Source organism: Microcaecilia unicolor, chromosome 1 (assembly GCF_901765095.1).
Source record: "Microcaecilia unicolor chromosome 1, aMicUni1.1, whole genome shotgun sequence".
Lineage (NCBI taxonomy): Eukaryota > Metazoa > Chordata > Amphibia > Gymnophiona > Siphonopidae > Microcaecilia > Microcaecilia unicolor.
This window is the reverse complement of record NC_044031.1, coordinates 644,347,472-644,372,079: the sequence shown is the minus strand read 5'-3', so window position 1 is coordinate 644,372,079 and position 24,608 is coordinate 644,347,472. Positions and strand designations below refer to the sequence as shown.

General features: G+C 46.4%; 1 protein-coding gene across 2 annotated transcripts in view; it reads left to right on the top strand.

Annotated features, from left to right (window-relative positions):
- LOC115482310 (transmembrane protein 176B-like) overlaps positions 1-24,608 on the top strand; it is a 220,363-nt gene that overhangs the window by 123,694 nt on the left and 72,061 nt on the right. Inside the window, exon 1 of one of the 2 annotated variants that reach the window (XM_030222011.1) lies at positions 5,791-5,908. The exons of the other annotated variant lie outside the window; for it this stretch is intronic. The gene's annotated coding sequence lies outside the window, so the exon portion shown is untranslated. Of the gene's footprint in view, positions 1-5,790; positions 5,909-24,608 lie in introns of those variants that run through there. 2 annotated transcript variants of the gene reach the window in all.

Here is a 24,608-nt window from a genome sequence, read left to right as displayed (position 1 = left end):
CCTTCCTTTTCCCTTGTGGCTTCCCTGCACTTCTGTTAGTGTAGGGCGTAGGGGCACCCCCGTTAGTTTCTGTTAGGAGCACTGCTGTTAGTGGAGGGCTTAGGAGCTCTTCTGTTGGTGCCGGGCTTAGGAACACTTTTGGTCAGTTTAGGAGTTAGGCGCACTTCAGTTACAGCTTGTTCTAGTCCTGGTCCTTGTGTCGACCAGTAAGTCCTGCCGGCTACTCGAACCCCAGGAGCTCAACTCCTGGGGGGCTTAGTAGCTAAGTGCAGGTGAAGCTGTGTGGACCAGTCCGGTGTGCTCCAGTCCAGTGTCCTCCAGTCCGGGGGATTCCAGTCCGGTGTTCCAGTCCTGTGTCCTCCAATCCGGGGGATTCCAGTCCAGTGTTCCAGTCCAGGGGATTCCAGTCCAGTGTTCCGGTCCGGGGTTCCAGTCCTGTGTCCTCCAGTCCAGGGAATTCCAGTCCAGTGTTCCAGTCCATGTGTTCCGGCTCGCTGGGCGGTGCCTGCAGTCCCTGCCGGTGTCGGTGTGCTTGCCCAGCATTGGGTGGTGGGTTTTGCCTGCTGCTGTCGCTCCTCGTCAGCAGCCCAAGGGCTCACGTTTGCTCCAGAGCCCGGCCCCGTGGGCTCTGAACCTGAGAACCTGACAAGAAGCTGGATGCATAGCTTGATTTATATTTGAGTCCTTTGCAATTTCGCTAGTGGAGATTTAAGTATGTTCGTGTAGATCTGGCTGCATTTCTGGTTGGGAGGTCAATGAGGTTAGTCATGTATCCCGGGGCTTCGCCATAGATAATTTTATGGACCCAGGTGCAGGTTTTGAAAGCTATGCGTTCTTTGATTGGGAGCCAGTGTAGTTTTTCTCGGAGGGGTTTAGTGCTTTCAAATCGCGTTTTTCCAAATATGAGCCTGGCTGCTGTGTTTTGAGTGGTCTGAAGTTTCTTTAATAATTGCTCTTTGCATCCCGCATAGACTCCGTTGCAGTAGTCAGCGTGGCTTAGTACCATTGATTGTATCAGGTTGCGGAAAGCTTCCCTTGGGAAGAATTGTTTCAGGCATTTGAGTTTCCACATTGAGTGGAACATTTTCTTGGTTGTAGAATTCACTTGGCTCTCTAGTGTGAGGTTACGGTCGATTGTGACCCCGAGAATTTTCAGGCTATCTGAGATAGGGAGGTTGTGATCAGAGGTGTTTAAGTTTGTGGGTTTGTTCATGTTGTGTTGGAATGAGAGGATGAGGCAGTGTGTTTTTTTCTGTGTTGAGTTTTAATTGGAAAGCATTTGCCCATGAGTTCATAGTGTTCAAGCCGAGCGTGATTTCTTTGGAGATTTCTGTCAGGTCATTTTTGAAAGGGATGTATATAGTGACGTCATCTGCATAGATGAATGGGTTGAGGCCTTGGGTGGCTAAGGATTTTGCTAGTGGGGTCATCATAAGGTTGAAGAGGATCGGTGATAGTGGTGATCCTTGTGGTACTCCGCAGTCTGCTTTCCATGGAGATGATATGTTTGAGTTTGATTTCACTTGGTATGTTCTGGAAACCTTTGATCCAACTACGTATATTTCCGTCAATCCCGAAATAGTCTAGGAGTCTTAATAGTACATTATGGTTTACCATGTCGAATGCACTAGACATGTCGAATTGGAGGAGAAATATGCTTTTGCCTGTTGCTATTTCCAGCTTGAATTTGGCTAGGAGAGTGGTAAGTACTGTTTCGGTGCTATGGAGGGGGCGAAATCCAGATTGTGATTCATGTAATATTGAGATTTTATTTATGTAATCCATGAGTTGTTTGGTTACCATGCTTTCCATCAGTTTGACTACTAGTGGGATAGATGCTACTGGGCGGTAGTTGGTAAGTTCTTTTATATTTTTCTTGGTATTTTTTGGTATAGAGGTGAGTAGGATGTTGCCATTTTCCTTGGGAAAGAGACCTTGTTGGAGCATGTAGTTTAGGTGAAATGTGAGGTCTGTTATGAAGCGGTCGGAGGAGGATTTTACTGGGTAGCTGGGGCAGGTGTCCAATTTGCAGTGAGTATTGGAGAACCTGCGGATCGCCTGCGTATTTCCCACCATTAATTTCCCACCATTTCCCTTCTTCATCCTTCTGCTCCTGTTCACCAGGATTGGTAATTTTTGCTGGATCAGCAGCTAAACACAGCTCCAGTGGTCACTGGTGGCCTGGAAAACTGGAATTCTGTTTATTTATCCAGATAAGACATTTTAATAATGTTCTGGGACCAAAACCTCTGAGTGACTATAATAAGAGTCATGCAAATCTAAATACTGCCACTGAGTTTTGTTGAGTCAAGAAAGGGCATGGGCTTGGAGAGACATTCCTCTCTTTATTTCTCTTGGCCTTCAACTGTCCATCCCTTCCCTTCTTTCCTCTCTTCATCCTAATATTCTCTCTCTCTCCGTTTTCTTTTCCTTTTCCTCTTTTCCCATCTCTCTTCTTCATTCCTCTGTTTCTCTTCACCAGGATTAGTAATTTGTGCTGAATCATGTCCCTGTGCGCAAAAGTCGCCATTAAATATGGCAGCCAAGGTTGAACTTACCGTTTTGCAAACAGCAACCAATGCTCAAAGAGAATCACATGCAAATCCGATGCACATAAATTCTGCAAAGGGCTCGATAGGGAAAGCACCTAGCACAAGCACAGAACAGTCTCTTGGAAAGTGTCCATGTTCTGCGAATTTGCTAGGCACTTTCCCTACTAAGCCACCTGAATACCACTGCTTATACCTTGCATGTTATCCCGTGCAATAGATGGAAAATAGTCTTCCCTTCATCCATACTACCTGAAGATTGGAGGGTGGCCAATGTGACACCAATTTTTAAAAAGGGTTCCAGGGCTAATCTAGGAAATTACGGACCGGTAAGCCTGACATCAGTATCAGGCAAAATAGTAGAAACTATTATAAAGAATAAAATTACAGAACACATAGACAAACATGATTTAATGGGACAGAGTCAGCGTGGGTTCAGCCAAGGGAAGTCTTGCCTCACCAATTTGCTTCAAGAGCAACCAAAATGAAAAAGGGGATGGAACTCCTCTCATATGAGGAAAAGCTAGAGGTTAGGGCTCTTGAGCTTGAAAAAAAGACAGATAAGGGGCGAGATGATTGAGGTCTACAAAATCCTGAGTGGTGGAGAACGAGTAAATCGATTTTTTACTTGTTCCAAATGTACAAAGACTAGAGGACACTCAAGGAAGTTATACGGAAATAATTTTAAAGCAAATAGGAGGAAATATTATTTCACTCAACGAATAGTTAAGCTCTGGAACTCTTTACTGGAGGATGTAGTAAAGCGGTTAGTGTATCTGGGTTTAAAAAAGGTTTGGACAAGTTCCCGGAGGAAAAGTCCACAGTCTGCTATTGAGACAGACATGGGGAAGCAACTGCTTGCACTGGGATTGGTAGCATGGAGTGTTGCCAGGTACTTGTGACCTGGCTTGGCCACTGGAAACAGGATACTGGGCTAGATGGACCATTGGTCTGACCCAGTATGACTACTCTTATGTTCTTATGCACACTGTAAGCCTTGCTTTCTAGACTTAATTGGTGATGCAGGAATCAGGAGCAGATAGAGCAGAGAAAAGCCCTCAATCCTGTCATCCCCCATCCACATTATAGATTATTAAGATGGTTATTTATATACCTCCTACAAGCCCAAAAGCTGTCTAGAGAGCAGTGGTTTTCAACCTAGTTCTCAGAGCTCACCTGACCAGTTAGGTTTTCAGGATACCCACAATGAAATGCATGAGAGAGATTTGCATGCAATGCAGGAAGTACATGCTAATAATACATAATAATACTATTTTTAGTATGCAAATCTTTCTCATGCATATTTATTATGGGTATCCTGAAAACATGACTGGCCAGGTGGTCTTTGAGGACTGGGTTGAAAATCACTAGTCTAGACTAGTAGTTTTCAACCCAGTCCTCAGGGAATACTTGGCCAGTCAGGCTTTCAGACTATCTACAAGCAATATGCATGAGAAAGATTTGCATACTAAGAAAGTGCATGCAAATCTATCTCATACATCTTCATTGTGGATATCCTGAAAACCAGACTTGCTTGGTAGTCCCTGAGGACTAGGTTGAAAACCACTGGTCTAGAGTGCTGAGATCAGGGAAGGGGGAAAGAGGCAAACAGCAGCCCATATACATTCACCCCTCCCAATCAGTGATAGGCAAAACACCCAGTACTTCCCTCGCCCTTAATTGTCTTGTCTGTCTGTATTTTTTAGATTGTAAGCTCTATTGAGCAGGGACTGTCTCTCTGTGTCAGGTGTTCAGCACTGGCAGCTAAACAAGGAAGCGCAGAGTCTCAATATGTGTGTGCTGAAATCTTGCCATCTCCTTGCCTACTCAGAAGCAGACTTTCTATTATGGAATGGGCAGAATTGCAGAAGCCTTTGGCACATGTGTCCTGAGGCCCCTGTGATTCTGTAGTGTGATGTGATGAATTTACAGAATTATTAATTGTGCTGGATTTACGGGGTGGTGGGTGCCTCCCAGCTCCACTAGACTACCAGGGATTGTTTTTTTGTGACTGCCACCTGGGCATTTTTTTATATTAGGGGAGGGGGTCAGATTGGGTAGGGAGGGGGCCATTAAACCACTAGGGAGTTAATATTGGGGAGAGGGTGGGGGAATGTTGTTTTGGGACACAGTTATGAGGATATTGCGGTGGCATGCTTTTTTTTTTTTAATGTTAATTTTTCTTATCAACTGCCTAAGCCAACCACTGTTCAGGCAGTGACAGGAAAGTAGACATTTTAGAGCTGTGCTATAGATAACTGCCATGATTTTAATGTGGCAGTAATTTGCATGCTGATTAGTCTGAGCATGTCAGGGCAATTTTTTTGCACTAATTTCACAGTGGACTGAAGTCTCTACCTTTCAGCAACAGCCCCACCCACAGTTCCTTGTAATGACTCAAACCTACTCACCCCCTCCCCCCCCCACACTACTGAATACCACTCCTCCATGAGTATAGAGTATAGACCTCTCATCTTCCAGTGATTACATCATCCAGCAGTACCCAAACAGCCCCATACTCACTCATATCACCCAATCAGTGAAACTATTAATGTATTTTTGAATAGTTAGTCAGCCTAGCCTCTGCCTCTGAGAGTGGTGGTGGTGGTGGTGGTGGGGGGGGGGGTTGAGCAGCAGTTTGAGGCAGGTTTACACTGAATATGGACCAGTCAGGTACTACTATGTTTTCAATCTGGGAAGAATTAGATATGAATCCATATCAATGAACAATTCAAACCACTACTACTACTACTTAGTATTTCTATAGCGCTACTAGGGTTACGCAGCGCTGTACAAGTTAAAACATGGGGAAGGACAGTCCCTGCTCAAGAGAGCTTACAATCTAAAGGTAACAAACTATGTAGTCAGTGTATCAGTTTTACTCCACAGCACGTACAGAGATGTTGTTCTGATTACAAACACCATGGTCTGATCCAGTGATATGAAGTAATGTGCTCACAGGCTTTTAATACTGTCACTTATTTCTATAGCACTACAACACATACGCTGATACGCAATGTAAGAGACAATCCCTGTTTGACAGCTTAATCTATTCAAGATAAACAAACAGGACATGTAGTTCTACCAACATGTGAAATCTCCTAATAGAGATGAAATGAAGGAAAACGGCACAGTGAGTTAATGAAAGGGTTATAATTTACACCTGCAGTTTCGGTAACAGTTGCTCCTAGACCTCACTGCTCATTCCCCTCCCGTTCCTCCTCCTCCTTGTGGGCCGTCCCTTAAAGAGCTGCTGCGGCCTCACCCTTCCATCCTGACGCTTTAGTCTGTGTGAGCTGTACCTCGGGAGAGGGTGGCTGTGTTTTAGATTGCTGTTGCGAACTGTTTCTGTGATCCAGGTATGATTAAGGGTTTTTGTTTTTCAAGTGCATAACTGTTTTATATAGGTTTCTACCTGAACAGGAAGTCAGAAAGAGGAGGGTGTAAGAGAGCAGAAGGCACTGGCTGCTGAAGCAGGGGAGAGGATTTTCCAAGGCTCTGATTCCCGGCAGAGAGGGCCACTAGGTTAGATTGAGACCAGGAGGAGAAGCTATCTAGCTCATTATATGGTTTGAACCAGTAGGCAGAGTCACGAGTACACCCTAAACAATAGCAAACTTTATTGAAAGCAATAGTAAAAGATTGTTAGAAATAATGGATTGCCTGTGCATGGCCCATCTGTAAAAAGTCAAAAGCTGTTCCAGTTGGAATGGATAGGCAGTGCCTTAAAAGGTGGAGGACAAAATATTTTTTGTATTTTTTATTTTACAGCATTTATTTTAAAGCATCCCATATGTAAATACAAACATCATGAAGTCACTAAAACAGCTTGAAAAAGTATTGTAGCTGGTGGAAACAGCACTAATACAGGCTGTATTTTGTCTTCATTTTTCTACACTGTTCTATACAATACAGTCAGGATATCCTGTTTACTGATGGGTTTATTCATGGCTTTTTTTGAAGGGGTACTTGGGAGTACTGACTACCGGCACCTTTTCCATTGTGTGCTAAAATTGACCCATGGTCCCCAAGTTTTAATGAAAGAGCTCAGGCTCCACATACCAATTCTGCCTTGTCATAGATTCTGTGATTGCAGGGGTCCGGGCTATTGTGGGGTGAGTCCCTCAGTGATCACCCCACCCCTGAAGGGTGGCCTGGCATTTGAGTACCAGCACCTTTTTTGCTAGAAGAAACACATTGGGTTTATATCTTAACTGTTGTAATCTGCCTTGGGAAGCCTGTTGTTTATAACGACTGGAAGTAAAATTAAACTCTGGGGCACATGGAATCGCATATTCACATTCTGTTTTCAGTATGTTTTAGGAATAAGTGGTTTTCATAAGTAAAAAAAAATATATATTTTCTTTAGTTCAGATCTCTCATTTATTTAAACACTAGTAAAAAAGCCCCATTTCTGATGCAAATGAAACGGGGGCTAGCAATGTTTTCTTCTGTGTGCATGTGGGAGTGTGTGTGTCCCTGCCCTCTGGCCTCTCTCCCCTCCCTCCTCTGAGTCCTTCACTGTTACAGAGCCAGTGATTTGATTTCGTGCTCTGCTGTTTTCCTTCACTGACTGTTTGAGTTACAGAGAGGGCGGGGTAGACACTCATGGGGAAACCGGATATCTCTCCCCCTTCACACTTCCGTCTGGAGGCTTCATAGAACGTTGGTGTTCTCTTTTATATAGAGAGATAACTAAATGGGCTATAAGCCCATAATGCAGTCCATTGGGTTTCTTCTGTTCTGCCCTTGTGATGACTTATACTGTGCCAAACATGGAAATACAAGGGGTCGCTTATTAAAGCTTAGTTTGAGTTATCTGCAGCAGGGCCCATAGGAATAAAATGGGCCCTGCTGCAGATAACTCGAGCTAAGCTTTATTGAAAGACCCCCACAGTGAGGCAGAATAATAGAATTCAGTAACATCCAGTTGTGTTTGCATTGTTATAATTGTGTTTGCCTTTGGGTAATAAATGAGAAAACGCTGTTGGGAAAACTTTATTGAATAAATAAACATATATCACAGAACTGGAAAATGTTGGCACATTTAAGACTAGATTTACTAAGTGGTGCAAATGAGGCCAGTATGGCGAGAAGTAAATCATGATTGACAGTGTCAAAAGCGGCGGAAAGATCGAGGAGGATGAGGATGGAGTAGTGGTATCTGGATTTGGCCAGGAGCAGGTCATTGCAGACTTTAGAGAGTGCTGTTTCTGTCGAGTGGAGAGGGCGAAAACCGGATTGGAGTGGATTGAGGATGGCATGAGAGGAGAGAAAATCGAGGCAGCGGCTGTGAACGGCACGCTCAAGTATTTTGGAGAGGAAGGGTAGGAGAGAGATGGGGCGATAGTTGGAGGGGCAGGTAGGGTCAAGTGATTTTTTTTGAGGAGAGGTGTGACTACGGCGTGCTTGAAGGTGTCAGGGACGGTTGCACTGGGGAGAGAGAGGTTAAGGATGCGACAGATGGAGGGGTTGACAGTATGGGCGATGGTGTTAAGTAGGTTGGTGGGGATGGGATCAGAGGAACAGGTGGTGCATTTTGAGGAGGAAAGAAGGCGGGAGGTTTCATCCTCAGTGATCTCAGGAAAGGAGGAGAAGGAGGCCTGGGTTGGTTGGTTGAGGGAGAGGGTTAATGGGTGAAGAGGGGGTGATGGCTTGGTAGTGAACTCAAGGTTGATCTTTTGCACCTTGTCGTGGAAGTAATCAGCCAGTGATTGAGGAGAGAGTGAGGGGGGAGTGGGAGAGGGGTCCACTTTGAGGAGAGAGTTAAGGGTGGCGAAGAGACGACGAGGGTTGGAGCTGAGAGAATTGGTCCATTGGGTGTAATAGTTCTGTTTTGCAAGGAATAGGGAGGAGTGGAAGGAGGATAGCATGAATTTATAGTGAAGGAAGTCTGAATGAGTACAAGATTTCCTCCAGAGGCGTTCAGCAGATCGTGCGCAGGAGCAAAGGTAACGGATGCAAGGGGTCAGCCAAGGCTGGGGATTGGTACGCTTTGTGGGATGGGAGGTGGATGGTGCTAGGGTGTCCAGAGCAGAGGAGAGAGCGGCATTGTAAGCGGAGACCGCTTTGTTGACAGTCTCGGAGGACATGATGGATGGGAGGAGATTAGAGATACTAGAGGATAAGGTGGGGGGGGGGGGGGTCAATGGCCTGGAGATTCCTGGAGGTGGTGGTTAAGGTTGGACGGGGCGGGGGGGGGGGGTGAAGAAGTGTGAATGTGATCAGGTGGTGTTCGGAGAGAGGAAGAGCTGAAGCTTGGAAATTGGAGGGTGAGCCGGAGGAGGAGAGGACGAGGTCAAGACCATGGCCGTCACGGTGAGTAGGGGTGGTAGAGCACAGCTGGAGGTTGAAGGAGGATGTTAGGGTGAGGAACTTAAGCGTGAGGGTTGGATGGGTCATCAGCATGTATGTTAAAGTCTCCGAGAATGAGAGACGGAGATGAGGGTTCAAGAAAAACAGAGAGCCAGGCATCGAAGTCGGTGAGGAAGGAAGAGAAGGATTTATCAGGGGGGAGGTAAATGACTGCCACTCTGAGTGGCAGTGGGTAGAATAGCCGGATGGAGTGGGCTTCAAAGGATGAGAAGCAGTGAGACTGCGGTAGGAGGAGGGGTTGGAAACTACAGGTGGGTGAGAGTAGTAACCCAACGCCTCCACCGCGGCCAACTGGGCAGGGAGTGTGTGAGAAGAGAGAACCACCATGGCAAAGGGCTGCGACTGAGGCAGAGTCATCCGGGGAGATCCAGGTTTCGGTTAGGGCGAGCAGTTGGAGGGAGTGGGAGATGAAGAGATCGTGGGTGAAGGGCAGTTTGTTGCAGACCGAGTGGGCATTCCACAAGGCGCATGAGAAGGGGAGGGAAGAGGGGGGGAGGAGGGGAATAGAGACGAGATTGGAGACGTCCCGGGATCGTCCGCGTGGATAGGACGGGGACAGATGAGGGGGACCTGGATTAGGGTTAATGTCTCCCGCGGATAGCAGGAGGAGGAGCAAGAGAGTGCGGAGGAGGGTGGGGGAGGTCGGGCGACGAAGATGGGGTGCACTTAGGAGGACTGGGGATGGGTTAATAGCAGGAAGGAAGTGTTGAAGGTTGAGAGCTAGGATGGAGGAGGGGGACAAGAGGGGTGGTGAGGGATGGGGGTGAAAAGGGTATTGCCTAATCCCAGCGTGTTCCAGTCCGCCTGATCCCACCGTGTTCCAGCTTGTTCCCAGCTTGTTCCAGTCCGCCGATCAAACTTCCCCCTTGCTCGTTCCAGTCCATCTGCGCCAGCCTGCTTGTTCCGGTCCAACTGCTCTAGTGTGTTCCAATCTGCCTGTTCCACCTCCATGCTCGTTCCAGTCTGCATGATCCAGCTTCCCCTTGCTTGTTCCAGTCCACCTGCTCCACCCTGCCTGTTCCAGTCCAAATCCTCTAGTGTGTTCTGATCCGCCTGCTCCAAGCTCGTCCCAGTCCGCCCGATCCCAGCTTGTTCCAGTCCACTGATCCAGCTTCCCATGCTTGCTCCAGTGTTCCAGTCCATCTGCTCCAGCCTACTTGCCCCGGTACACCTGCCCAGCCTGCCTGCTCCAGTACATCTGCTCCAGCGTGCTCCAGTCCGCCTGATCTGCTGCGAGCCTCTCTGCCATTGACTTACCTGCCTGCCTGCTGCTACCTTGTCAACCATTGACTTACCTGCCTGCCTGCTGCTACCTTGTCAACCATTGACTTACCTGCTCGCCTGCGTGCCTCTCATCCATTGCTCCAGCGTGCCTCTCATCCATTGCTCCAGCGTGCTCCAGTCTGCCTGATCCGCTGCGAGCCTCTCTGCCATTGACTTACCTGCCTGCTGCTACCTTGTCAACCATTGACTTACCTGCTCGCCTGCCTGCCTGCGTGCCTCTCATCCATTGACTTACCTGCCTGCCTGCTGCTAGCTTGTCAACTATTAACTTACCAGTCCATCAATTCCAAACCTCCAACCCAGCTCTCCATTCTGTCTATCTGCTTAACACCTTAGTCACCACACAATCACCTGCTACACCTCAGTCACTACATAGGGCTCCTATCCACATTCTCTTCCTTGCCCTGTCCCTTCCTAATCTCTTCTCCTCCCCACCCCCACTGTCCGCCATTGGAGCTCATTGCCCTCCCGCCTGGCCCTCCACGACAATACCCCTTTCACTCCCATCCCTCACCACCTCACCATCCCTCTTATCCCCCTCCTCCATCCTAGCTCTCAACCTTCAACACTTCCTTCCTGCTATTAACCCATCCCCATTCCTCCTAAGTGCACCCCGTCTTCGTCGCCTTGGTCGCTCCCGTCCTCCCTCCTCCGCTCTCTCTTGCTCCTCCTCCTACTATCCGCCGGAGACATTAACCCTAATCTAGGTCCCCCTCATTTGTCCCCGTCCTATCCACGCGGACGATACCGGGACGTCTCTATTCCCCTCCTCCCCCCTTCTTCCCTCCCCTTCGCTTGCGCCTTGTGGAATGCCCACTCAGTCTGCAACAAACTGCCCTTCACCCACGATCTCTTCATCTCCCACTCCCTTCAACTGCTCGCCCTAACCGAAACCTGGATCTCCCCGGAAGACTCTGCCTCAGTCGCAGCCCTTTGCCATGGTGGTCACATCTTCTCACACACTCCCCGCCCAGTTGGCCGTGGTGGAGGCGTTGGGTTACTACTCTCGCCCTCCTGTAGTTTCCAACCCCTCCTCCTACCACAGTCTCACTGTTTCTCATCCTTTGAAGCCCACTCCATCCGATTATTCAACCGGCTACCACTCAGAGTAGCAGTCATCTACCGTCCCCCTGATAAATCCTTCTCTTCCTTCCTTACCGACTTCGATGCCTGGCTCTTTGTCTTTCTCGAACCCTCATCTCCATCTCTCATTCTCGGAGACTCCGCCCCTTCTGCCTCGCATCACCATATGCCTGGAACAGCCTTCCCGAGCCCATACGTCATGCGCCCTCCCTGCCCATCTTCAAGTCCTTACTCAAAGCCCATCTCTTCTCCCTTGCTTTTGGCGCATAACCACCTTCCCCACTCATGATACCTACACTGACTACATAGTTTGTAACCTTTAGATTGTAAGCTCTTTTGAGCAGGGACGGTCCTTCCCCATGTTAAACTTGTACAGCGCTGCGTAACCCTGGCAGCGCTATAGAAATGCTAAGTAGTAGTAGATCGTCTGTGAGTGAGTGAATGTGCGTTTGTGTGTGACTCAGAGAGACAGGTTGCGAGAGTGTGTGTGAGTATGAGAGTATGTGGCAGGGTCCCCTCTCCCTCCCAGTTCCCTGGTCTTTATCTCAGTTGCAGGAGTCCCCCCCCCCATGCTTGCAGTGAGATGGTCTGTGTGAGAGAGAGTGAATGTGCTTTTTTGTGTGTGTGACTCACAGAGACGGAGAGACGTTGCGAGAGCGTGTGTGTGAATGAGTATGTGGCAGGGTCCCCCCTCCCTCCCAGTTCCCTGTTCTTTATCTCAGTTGCAGGAGTTTCCCTCCCCTGCCCATGCTTGCAAAGTGGGTTGGAGAAGAGTGAGGCTTTGTGGCTGTGTCTTGGTGCAGGGATGGGTTTGCACAGTGCTGGATAGATTTTTTTTTTTTTTTTTTTTTTTTTTGTAAAGTATCTTTGCTGATGTGCTGAGGCAACAGTGTTTGCTTAGGTGAGAGGTGCTCGTTATGTTGTTGTTTTTTTTTTTTTTTTTTTGGGGGGGGGGGGGGCGTGTTTGGGCTGCTGTTGCTTTTCCTGTGAAGACAAAGGAAGGTGGGTTAGGAGGTGGGTTAGGGGTTGCTTTATGGCGGGTGGTATTTTTTTTATTTTTTTATTTGCGGTTTTCAGTCCTTGTTTGTGCTGGTGGTGGAGGGAAACGGCAGAGGAGGAAACTGGCTCTTTGGGTCGGTTGCAGGGCAGCTGCTTAGGTACGATGGAACACCGTGTGCTGTGTGCATCTCGAGGTGGGTTACTGGTTTCTTCTGGGTTTGTTTTTGAGAAGGTGAGGGGGGGGGGGGTTGAAGTTACTTTCATTTGCCTGTGATTCCGAGGCAGGGGAATTTTGCAGTCTTCAGCCATTTCTAGGCAGGCTCCGCGTGTTTCCCTACTCCTCCCCCCGCCTGGGTTTGTCTTTTATACTGGCTGGGTCGGGTTCTATTTTAGCTGATGGCGCTTAGGTAGTCCTGGCGATGCAAGTAGGTGTTGGCTAGGGATACGCTTTATTTCCGTACATACCCACTACTGAGTTCTTCTGTCTTTCCAGCGCTGTTCGTCTCTGCTGTGTGTGCTGCTGTGATAATGAGGTGTTGTACAGCTGAATGCTCCTCCTTTCTTCTTCTGTTGTTTCATCTGATTGGTCCCTTCTATGTCGCGTTCCGTTGCCTGGTTACATTTGTGGTTTGTTATTGTGCATTGCTACTCCCTTCTTGTGGTTTGCTTGGTTCTTATTGGTCCCTGTTCTGTAGCTTTGCGTTGCTTGGAAACGTTTATTTATTTATTTTTCTGCCCTCGTCGTCATCACGTTTGACGCGAGGGCGGGGCATTGTCAGTGGGATGGCTTCACCACCATGAACTTACGAACCTTTTATCGCTGTGCTGTAAGTTCAGATTTTTGTCCTCAGAACGTTGGGGGTGCGTTTTATTATAGTAGATTTTGTTTTTGCCTTTTTGTACAGGCCGCTGCTGCTCAACAGGAGAAGCAGCAGCGGCCGGTCAGCGTTAGTATTGGTGGCTGCGGGTGGCGAGGTAGGGGCTTGGGTTTTGTGCCGTGGGGAGGTGCTTGGTTGATGCGCTGGGGGGAGGGGCTTTGCTGTTGCGCCGAGGGGGGGGGGCTCTGTGAGGTGATTCGTAGGCAGGGAGAGGAGTTGGGAAACACGCTCCGCGTGTTTCCCTACTCCTCCCCCTGCCTGGCTTGTAGTATTGTAGATGCCCCGCCTTCGCGTCAAATGTGATGACGTGGGCGGAGCGATGTGATTGGTTGAGTGCCATTGCTCCGCCCTCGACGTCATGATGTTTGATGCGGGGGTGGGGCAGACACTCATGGGCGAATTCTGGGTTTCACCACCATGCATTTAGAACGTTGGGTCTTGTGGAGGCTTCATAGAATGTTGGAGGTGCATTTTATATGTGTATAAAACTGGTTTGATATCTGCCAAGGAGAGTCAAAGGAGGGGTGTCTCCAGGGGAGCTCTCTGTGTATTTCCTGTGCAAGTAGAGTGCTGGCATCTGTGATTCACTCACTCCATTTGAAATCTAGGAATGAAGTTGGTCCAGGTTCTTCTGTTGTCAGTTTGTCAATATCCTTGAAGTTAGGGACAGACACAAACAAGGATAGTTAGTGAGTCCAGGACACACAGTCAACAGAAAAGTTAAAAAGCAGCCAAAAGACGAATCTCTTGTACAGAAATCATATTCTGGTAATACTGGCTCCAAAAAGTTAATGGCTGAAATGATATTAACACTTGTCTCTTTAAGTGAGGTACATAAAACAGATGAGACTTCCAGTAAGCTGGGTTTCTCTTCTGTTGTCACCATTTTTCTCTGTCACTAACCTTTTACTATTAGGCTTATGAATAAAAAGGTGTTTTCACTCCACCATTGAATGGTTGAAACCTGGGAGCATTTAAATTTTTTTTTTTTTTGTGAATAGATGAAAAGAAAAAGATGGCATGTGGGAACTTGCTCCTTTTTTTGTTTTATGGTTTGCAGTGGTATATTATAAAAATGCACTTATTTTTTATTATTAATATTTGACAAATATTGAATGATGAGGGCAGTCACTTTCATGCAGAACTCCAGTCAATCTAAATGTACCAACATTGTCTAGTTCAGCACACTATTAGCCGCCAAGTTAATAAAAGGTTACTTATGTTCAATGGAAAATAAGTCAGTTGGCTCAGGCAGCTTGCTATGTGAATATTCCATCACAGTTTCATTTTTGCTACCAAGTATTACATTTTAAGGGCATTTGCTTTAAACTTTGTTTAAATTCCTTTATCCAGTTCTTGCATGCACATGGTTTTGCTTTTTTAAACTCAAAGGTGAATCCTAAGGGTGGTGGAACTATTAGGTATAAACTGTTTCTGTTTTTGTGTGTTGAACTGCTTTGGATCCTGTTGATCTGTATATCTGCTGTCTGGAATTTTTGGAAGATTGAAATGAGAAACTAAAAATTTGTACTCTTTTTAGAAGTTGTTTACTTTTGCAATATGTGTATGGATGCCTATTCTGGTGTATGCATTTGATATTTGAATAACCGTCTATACTTATGGCTATGACTTCTGAACATACGGCATTATTAAAGGACAGACTTTTAAATGCCCAGTTGGGTATATATGCTAATCTCAACTTTGTTAAATATTTCAGACATAGCCATTTGCTCCCATGGTATAACTGAATTCAATTATTCTCTCACTGTATTTTCAAATGTAAGCCACATTGAACTTGAGTTTGCTTGGGATAATGTGTGATATAAATGTAAAAACAAAAAAAATCCTTTATCCTCCACCTTTTTAACACTGCCTATCCAGCTGGATGGCGATGGCACAAGGAAAGCAAGGGCACTGTTGACTAAGCCACGCTATAGGCGTTCTAGTGCTATATATGGGTGTCTCTAGCTTTAGCGCATGCTGAAAACACTAGCTTGCCTTGGTAAAACAGGGCCCCAAGTTTGGTCTAGTGAACATTAACTCAAAAATAACATTTTCCTTAGCTGGGCTCTAGTAGTACCATATTGAACATGCAACCATACTATGCCTCTATGGCTATGTTCCACTAATAAGTTAAATGATTAACTGGCTTTCTTGAAAGGATTATATAACCTTTGGATGCATGGCTAGGGACACAAACATACGCTTATTTATTCAATATCACAGTTCCTCATGTACAGCCACAAAACAACGTTTTAGGGTGGATGGTGTTCACAATGAGCTTTTATTATCCACCAGAAAGAAGAGGAGTTTTCAGTTCTGGCACAGTAAGTCATCATAAGAACAAAATATAAGAAAACCAATGGACTTGTGACAAAACAGGGGATTTATGGCTGTAACTTCTGTTTTTAGGCTGCTTGTATCCCTTCCCAAATTAGCATAAACCAGCCATTCTCGACTGGGAGGGGTAAAAGAAACCAATGCATATGAGAAAGTATATTTTATTCTCTTACCAATACAAATACAATAGTTTCTCATGAGAGATCAATTCAGTAACAAGATGTTCACTGAAACTGCTTCTCTGAAATATTCTTCTGTAATAGTTTATATCGTTTGTTTCAGACAATGATTTACATGACTCTCTTGCATTCTCACAGATTATCTGATTTCCAACATCTAGTTCTTTTAAGCTGTTAAAACAACATTCTTTTGCTGTTTACCGAAGGCCTCCCTTGTCTGTAAGGGGATCATAAATTCCTGAGTTTACACAGGCTCATCTTCTTTAATAAATTACAGACTTCTCAATCTCTGATAGATTCCAAAGTCACACAGACTTATCAATTTCTGACCTTTTAACCCATTTCATAATGCATAACTTGTGCTCATATTTCTACACTTCTTATGGAATGTATGACATTTATTCGCTAGTACATTTCACCTGTTTGGCCAGCAGTTGGTGACTGTCTTTCTTTGTAAAGCTGTAATAGAAGTGACAGTTTCTTCTCGCCTAAAGCTGTGAGGTAATCTTTAGGCTTAGATGGTGAGATGAGAGAGAAAGATCTCTTTACTGAGGACCTATGATCTGTTGTATATTGATTTCCTGTTTAATTTACCTGTTATTGTTTGCTGTTCTTTTTCATTTGTTTTATATGGTTCACTGTTGTGACAATAAACCTGTTGGTTATTGGCTCTGTTTGTCCTGGACTGACTAAGTGGTGGTTTGTGTTTTGGGTGTGGGTGCTTTTAGGAACTGTGTGGCCCTAGTGTCCTTAGAAACCACTGGGGAATTAAGTTGCAGGTGAGAGACTTGCCCGGAGACAAGTGCAACCCCAGCAGGTGGTTGGAAGGGTAGGCCAGAGTAGAGCATCTGTACAGGTGGTAGCAGACCCTGAGCAGTGTAGGGGACAGACCCTCCAAGTGGCTGCTGGGTTCTTCTCTCCCCCCTCCCCAAAGTAGGTGCTAGGTGTTTTGTCACAGGACTGCATTACAGGCTTATAGCCCATTTACATTTAAACAAAAGATCTGCATGAAACAATTATTTTTATTTTAACTTATAAAAACCACTTACCCCTGAAACATGTTCAAAACAATCCATTTGTGTATCTAAAATGTAAACGTCTGCGAAACATATGATGTTTTCACTTGTAAACAACCTCCTAAACACCACACGGGTCACCTCGAATAGCACAGACACCCCATCGGCCACCAACTTAGCGAACCATTTCAATGAAAAAATCACAAAGCTCTGACGAATGATACCAAGCAATACTATTGAGTATACAAGCATCCTGGAATGCCTAGACCCAAATCCTGGGGAATACCCAGCCGATCGATCATGGACCAATTTTGACCTGATTTCAATAAATAAACTTGCACACTGGCTCAGTAAATATGCCAAATCTCAATGCAAACTTGACATTTGCCCTACCAGCCTAATAAGATCCGCACCTAAACAATTCAAACAAGACCTCACGAACCAAGTAAGCTATAGACTCGTAAATGGACTCTTCCCCATGGAAAATGGAAATATCCTACTCACTCCACTGCCTAAAGATGCCAAGAAAAGCACAATGGACTTAACCAAGTACCGACCAGTCGCTTCTATCCCACTCACAACAAAATTGATGGAAGGTATAGTGACGAAACAACTCACGGAATACCTGACCAAACACTCAATTCTACATGAGTCTCAATCAGGATTTCGATCAAATCATAGTACTGAAACTGTACTAGTGTCGGCAATGAACACATTCAAAAAAACGATCGCAACCAGCAAGAACATACTCATACTACAGTTCGACATGTCTAGTGCCTTCGACATGGTGGATCATGAAATACTATTACACCTACTAGAGTACTTCGGAATCGGAGGCCCAGTTCTCAAATGGTTTGAAGGATTCCTCACCACCAGATCCTACCAAGTAATAATGAGCACGGACAGATCGCCACCTTGGAGACCAGAATGCGGAGTTCCTCGAGGATCCCCCCTCTCACCAACTATCTTCAACCTACTGATGATACCATTAGCCAAACTCCTAGCCAATCAAAACCTCAACCCTTACATATATGCTGATGACGTTACGATCCATATCCCGTTCAAAAGTGACTTAAACAAAATAACGAGATCAACCAGAGCTTCCAGACCATGCACTGTTGGGCGGACTCATTCAAGTTAAAACTCAACACAGAAAAAACTCAGTGTCTAGTTCTCACCTCCCAATACAATACAAACAACTACCCCACAATAACCACACCCTACTGCACACTTCCTAGCTCAGAAAATCTGAAAATCCTAGGAGTCACTATTGATAGAAACCTCACTCTCGATACCCACGCGAAGAATACAACGAAAAAAATGTTCCAATTGATGTGGAAACTCAAAAGAATAAAACCTTTTTTCCCAAGGAACATCTTCCGCGCCCTAGTACAGTCATTGGTAATAAGCCACTTGGACTATTGTAACGCTCTGTACGCAGGCTGCAAAGAACAGACCATCAAAAAACTCCAAACAGCCCAGAACACTGCAGCCAGACTCATTTTTGGAACACCTAAATACGAAAGTGTGAAGCCCCTCAGAGAGAAACTGCACTGGCTCCCGCTCAAGGAACGAATTGAGTTCAAGATCTGCACGACTGTACACAAAATCATTCACGCAGAGGCCTCACTCTATATGTTAAACCTAGTGGACTTACCGCCCAGGAATGCCAAAAGATCGGCCCGCAAATTCCTCAACCTGAATTTCCCCAGCTGTAAAGGAATGAAATACAAACAGGCTTATGCTACTACCTTTGCGTACAAAAGTACACAGTTTTGGAACGCACTACCCATGTCCCTAAAAACCATGACCAATCTAACCAGCTTTCGCAAAGCTTTGAAAACGCATCTCTTCAACAGAGCCTACAAAAGTCACCCTCAGTGAAACAAATCATTCCTTAAACCACCCAAGTACACCAAAACACCTCTCACACGACCTTACCTAAATTCCTCTCTCACCCCAGCTTATGATCGACTGTTTTCTTAAATCATGTAATGACATTCTCATTTCCATACTCTGTAAGCCACATTGAGCCTGCAAAAAGGTGGGAAAATGTGGGGTACAAATACAATAAATAAAGATTCCATGTGCCCCAATGAAAGGGGAGTTTTTAATTTTACTTCCATTCTAATTTCAATATATTCCATCTTTATAACACCAGGCTTCCCAAAGCAGATTACAACAACAAGATGAACCCATCAGGAAACAGGATATCCTGACTGAAATTGTATGAATACGTATTGTAGAAAAATGAGCACAAAACCGAATTAATAACTGCTATTCCCACCAGCTAAAATAATTTTTAAGCTGTTTTAGTGATATCTAGATAGGGGAAGCTTTCAAATAAAGGTGTGAAATTCAAAAAATAAATTCTTTATCCTCCACCTTTTTAAGGCACTGCCTATCCAACTGGAATAGCTGTAGACTTTTTACAGATGGACCATGCATAGGCAGTCCGTTATTTCTAATCTTTTGCTATTGTTTTTAATAGCATTTGTTGTTTTGGGTGTACTAAAAAGGCAGCAAGCTCCGCCTACTGGCTTCAGTCCGAGAAAATCTTCTCAAAACATAGATTCAAGTTACTGGTTTATTCCTGCAAGAAAGTTTTGCCATTTTATCAGTTATCTGTTGAATTTAAAGACTATACTTATCGAGTTGATTCATCAATAAAAGTTGTTGAACATTATAAGACAGCTGGTAAGGATGGGGGGAGGGGGAGGGAGGGGTAAGGATGGGGGGAGGGAGGGAATTTAGATGACACAATAATAAATACTGCATAAGATGAGATATAAGTTGATTTTAAATATTTATTTTGATACTCCTGTAACAATGCAAAAGTAAATATTTTGGTTATGGTGATATGGTTGAAGGGGAGGGAGGGAGAAAATGATAAATGGATCCTAAGGAGCTTAGCCGAGATTGGGTGGCAGAGCCGGTGGAGGGAGGCGGGGATAGTGCTGGGCAGACTTATAGGGTCTGTGTCAGGGCTGGTGGTTGGGAGGCGGGGATAGTGCTGGGCGGGCAGACTTACACGGTCTGTGCCCTGAAAAGGACAGGTACAAATCAAGGTAAGGTATACACAAAAAGTAGCACATATGAGTTTATCTTGTTGGGCAGACTGGATGGACCATGCAGGTCTTTTTCTGCCGTCATCTACTATGTTACTATGTAATAGACTTGTTTTCATCAAATGTTCATATAATAGACTCTTGTTTTCATCTAATGTTCTTGGTTTGTACAACTCCTGCTACTACAAATACTACTACAAATCATTTCTGCAGCGCTTCACAATTGAACATGAAGAAAAGACAGTCCCTGCTCATAAGAGCTTACAATCTAAATCAGGACAGACAGACAGGATACATAGGGAAAAGGGGGACTATTGAAGAGAGGAAGACAAGATAAAGGTTACGAGCAGGTGGCAAGTTAGGAATTAAAAGCAGCATCAAACAGGTAGGCCTTTAGCCCGGATTTGAAGGTGGCCAGGGATGGAGCTTGACGTAATGGCTCAGGAAGTCTATTCCAGGTATAAGGTGTGGCGAGATAAAAGGAACGGAGTCTGGAGTTAGCGATAGAGCCTGTGCAGCTTGCACACTTCACCCTGAATTTGTTTGCTGCTACTTTCTGAAGACTGAGGCTTCTGAAATCTTGGCTCTTCAGCCAGGATTTTTCTACATAATGCAGGACAAATCTGTCTTACGATATACATTTTTCTTTTGTTGTTTCTCTGAGCATTATGATACTCTGGTTCCACATCAGTACTTCTTTTCAGAGGCAGCATGTAAAACAATCCAAGAGACATCACTAAAACAATAATGGATCAGTGTAAAGCAGAAAGTTCTTACTGCTAGGAGACCCCATTATCAGAGGCATTAACTTAGGAACCCAGTACAAAGGACCCAACCTAGTGAAGTGCCTTCCAGGATCCTCAGCAACCAAAAGTACTGACCAAATACTGAACTCAATCTGAGAGGAGAGTAAGGATTTTAATACTGATGTTGTAATCCACCTAGGGACAGGACCTGGCTACCAATAAAAAGTTTAAGCACAGAGAGCATTCCATAAGCTTGGGGAGGGACTAAAGTCTTTAGTTTGGACTACAGCTTTTTCTGAAGTTGTTCGTACATGTGGGAAGGGAGAAGAGTACATAAAACAGAGGAATTCAATAAGTGGCTCAGTTTGTTGTAAAGAAGGTTTCAGATACATATGAGGATGGGGTAGTACATGGCAAAAATCATAGGTTGTACTGTAATGATGGGCTACATCTTTCTGTGACAGGAAAAATTATCCTTGGGGACAAAAGGATGTTAGGCTGCATAGAGAGTGTCACCAGGGCTGCCGAGAGAGGGGGGGGGGGGACAAAATTCCCCGGGTCCGGTGTATCACTTCATACCATCTTGGTGGGCAGACTGGATGGATCATACTGGTCTTTATCTGCCACCATCTACTATGTTACTGTATACAAATTCTAGACCAGTTCACAAATCTGACTAGTAAGGAACAGGAGCACAAATCTAACAGAAGTTGTTACTTTTCTCATATCCTGCAGAGCAAATCAATCTGAAGTTTATTTCATGCTCGGCGGACAACATTACCAAGTTGGACAAACGTACTTGTCCCTTCACTGACCTAAGGAAGTTCTTTATAAGCTTCATCTTGCTACAGTTGCTACCGCTACATATAGGTTTTCTATATAAAAATATGTAATCATAATAATGCTTCTCAGAGAACAAGCAGGCTGCTTGTTCTCACATGTGGGTGACATCCAACGGCAGCCCCAGATCGGAGATCTTCCTAGCAACAAACGTTTGCTAGCCCTCGCGTGCGCATGCATGACTGCCTTCCCGCCCGAATCGCGAACGTGCCTCAGTCTTCCTTTTTCTGCGACTCAGGACGGCTGTTTTCGGTGGTTCTGTGCCTCAAGGAGACCCCTCGCCCGTTTTTCGCTGCTTTTTTCCTATTGGAAAGTGTTCAGATTAGTCCGTTCGTGTTTTTGTTTACAAAAAAAAAAAAAAACTTTATTTCTTAGTTTTGTCCCGTTAAGTTTCCTTTCGTTCGTCGGAAGCGGCTTTTGCCCTGTTTTTGGTGCTCTATTTTTGCCATCAACGCGAATTTTGATTTCGCCTGCGTGATTTTTCCGCCCATGTCATCGAAGCCTGCCAGTGGCTTCAAGAAGTGCACGCGGTGCAGCCGGACAATTTCGCTCACGTTTTGTGTCTTCAGTGTCTGGGGGCTGGTCATCGTCCCCAGGCCTGCACTCTTTGTCTTCTGTTGAACAGGACTCAGGCAGCGAGGTTGGCTGAGTGAAACCTTTTGTTCGGAGCCTCGTCCGGTACTTCGATGCCCACGGTACCGAGGTCATCGGAGGTATCGATGTTGTGGGGAGCGCAGGTGAGGGCTGTCCATTCCCCTGCTTGTAGCGGTGAGCCCTCAAGTAGGTCTCCGCCTGCCTCGAAGGCTCCCGAGGTACAGGCCCCCCGGGATCGACCTGTTTCGGACCCGGCCCTGAGGAGGTGCTTAGATTCAACGTCCTCCTCTTCGGTACTGGGAGATTTGGTGATGTGCTTCGAGCGAAGGCTAAGAAGCATCGTCGTCGGTCGCCTTCCTGTCGCGGTACTGAGAGCTCCGTGATGCCGCAGGATTCGGCACCCATGAAGCGTCGATGCCAGGAGGACCGCTCGCCATCCATACAAGAGATGTCGACGCATTCTGCTACGGACAGCCCGGTACTGCCTCCGTGCCCCAGGCAGATTCTGAGCTCGTCGCTTGTACTGGCTCCACTGCCTTCCTCGACAGCCGCTTTGAACGAGAGCCTCCGTGCCATCCTTCCAGGGATCCTGGAAGAGCTGCTATGCCCGTCCTCTCTGGTATCAGGGGTGCGTGCGCCGCCAGTACTGTTGAGAGAGGCGGCAGCTGGCTCCTCACCCATGGTGAGGTCTCCGACCCCAGTACCGCTTGCGGTGCCGGCCCCAGTGACCTCCCAGGCGGACTCCCCAACGACATCGATGGAAGGAGCTTCATCGCCGCTGGTGCGGGAGTCTTCCTCTCGGCGTGTCCACCGTGGCCAGGTTTCCACGGAGTCAAAATGGGCTCGGCTTCGGACTGAAGTTCACGAACTGGTGTCCGATACCGATGATGAGGCCTCCTGGGAAGCAGAGGTGGACCCGAGATATTTCTTTGACAAGGAGTCTTGTGGTCTCCCCTCTGATCCTACTCCCTCTCCTGAGAGGCAGCTTTCTCTCCCCGAGAGTCTGTCTTTCGCGGCCTTTGTCTGGGAAATGTCTACGGCCATTCCCTTCCCTGTGGTTAAGGAGGATGAGCCAAGGGCCGAGATGTTTGAGCTTTTGGACTATCCTTCGCTACCTAAGGAATCATCCACTGTACCCATGCACCGTGTCTTCAAACAGACATTGCTGGCGAACTGGGCGAAGCCATTATCTAATCCCCACATTTCCAAGAAAATTGAATCCCAGTATCGGATCTTTGGGGATCCAGAGTTAATGAGGACCCAATTGCCTCATGATTCTGGTGTGGTGGATCTGGCCCTAAGGTCAAGAGTTCTAGGGAGTACACTTCGGCGCCCCCGGGCCGTGACTCTAGAACCTTGGATTCTTTTGGGTGGAAAGCCTACCATTCTGCAATGCTCATTTCCAAAATCCAGTCATACCAGCTCTATACGAGCATTCATATGCGGAACAATGTGCAGCAGTTGGCGGACTTGGTGGACAAGCTCCCTTCTGAGCAGGCCAAGCCTTTTCAGCAGGTGGTCAGGCAGCTGAAGGCATGTCGTAAATTCCTGGCCAGGGGTGTTTACGATACTTTTGATGTCGCATCCAGGGATGCTGCTCAAGGTGTGGTGATGCGCAGACTTTCATGGCTGCGTGCCTCCGACCTGGAGAATAGAATCCAGCAGCGGATTGCGGATGCTCCTTGCAGGGGGGATAATATTTTTGGAGAAAAGGTCGAGCAGGTGGTAAGAGCAACTCCACCAGCAGGACACCGCGTTCGACAAATTCTCCCACCGGATGCCTTCAGCCTCTACCTCAACTGGTAGACGTTTTTATGCTGGAAGGAGGACTGTTGCCTATTCTTCTAATAAGCATAGGTACAATCCTCTCTCTCGCCAGCCTGCTGCTCAGGCTAAACCCCAGCTTGCTCATTCCAGTCAACAGCGTGCGCCTCAACAGGCTCCGGCAGTTCCCCAGCAAAAGCAAGGGAAGGGCTTTTGACTGGCTCCAGGAGAGCATAGCCGAAATCAGTGTCTGTGCCAGACGATCTGCCGGTCGGGGGGAGGTTAAGATTTTTTCACCAGAGGTAGCCTCTCATAACCTCCGACCAGTTGGTTCTTCAAATAGTCCGGCTAGGATACTCCCTCAATTTGATCTCAAAACCTCCAAATTATCCGCCGGGAGCTCAGTCCTTCAGCTTCCGCCACAAGCAGGTACTTGCAGAGGAATTCTCCAACCTTCTCAACGCCAATGCGGTCGAGCCCGTGCCACTGGGGCAGGAAGGGTTGCGATTCTATTCCATGTGGAAAAGAAAACGGGGGATGCGTCCCATCCTAGACCTAAGGGCCCTGAAAAAATATCTGGTCCGAGAAAAGTTCAGGATGCTTTCCCTGGGCACCCTTCTTCCCATGATTCAGAAAAACAATTGGCTATGCTCTCTGGACTTAAAGGACGCTTACACTCTCATCCTGATACTGCCAGCTCACAGTCAGTATCTTCGATTCCGTCTGGGAACACAGTGTTTTCAGTACTATGTGCTACCCTTTGGTCTCGCCTCTGCGCCGAGAGTGTTTACAAAATGCCTGGCAGTCGTGGCGGCGTCTCTGCGCAGACTGGGAGTGCATGTGTTCCCTTATCTCGACGATTGGCTGGTAAAGAACACCTCGGAGGCAGGAGC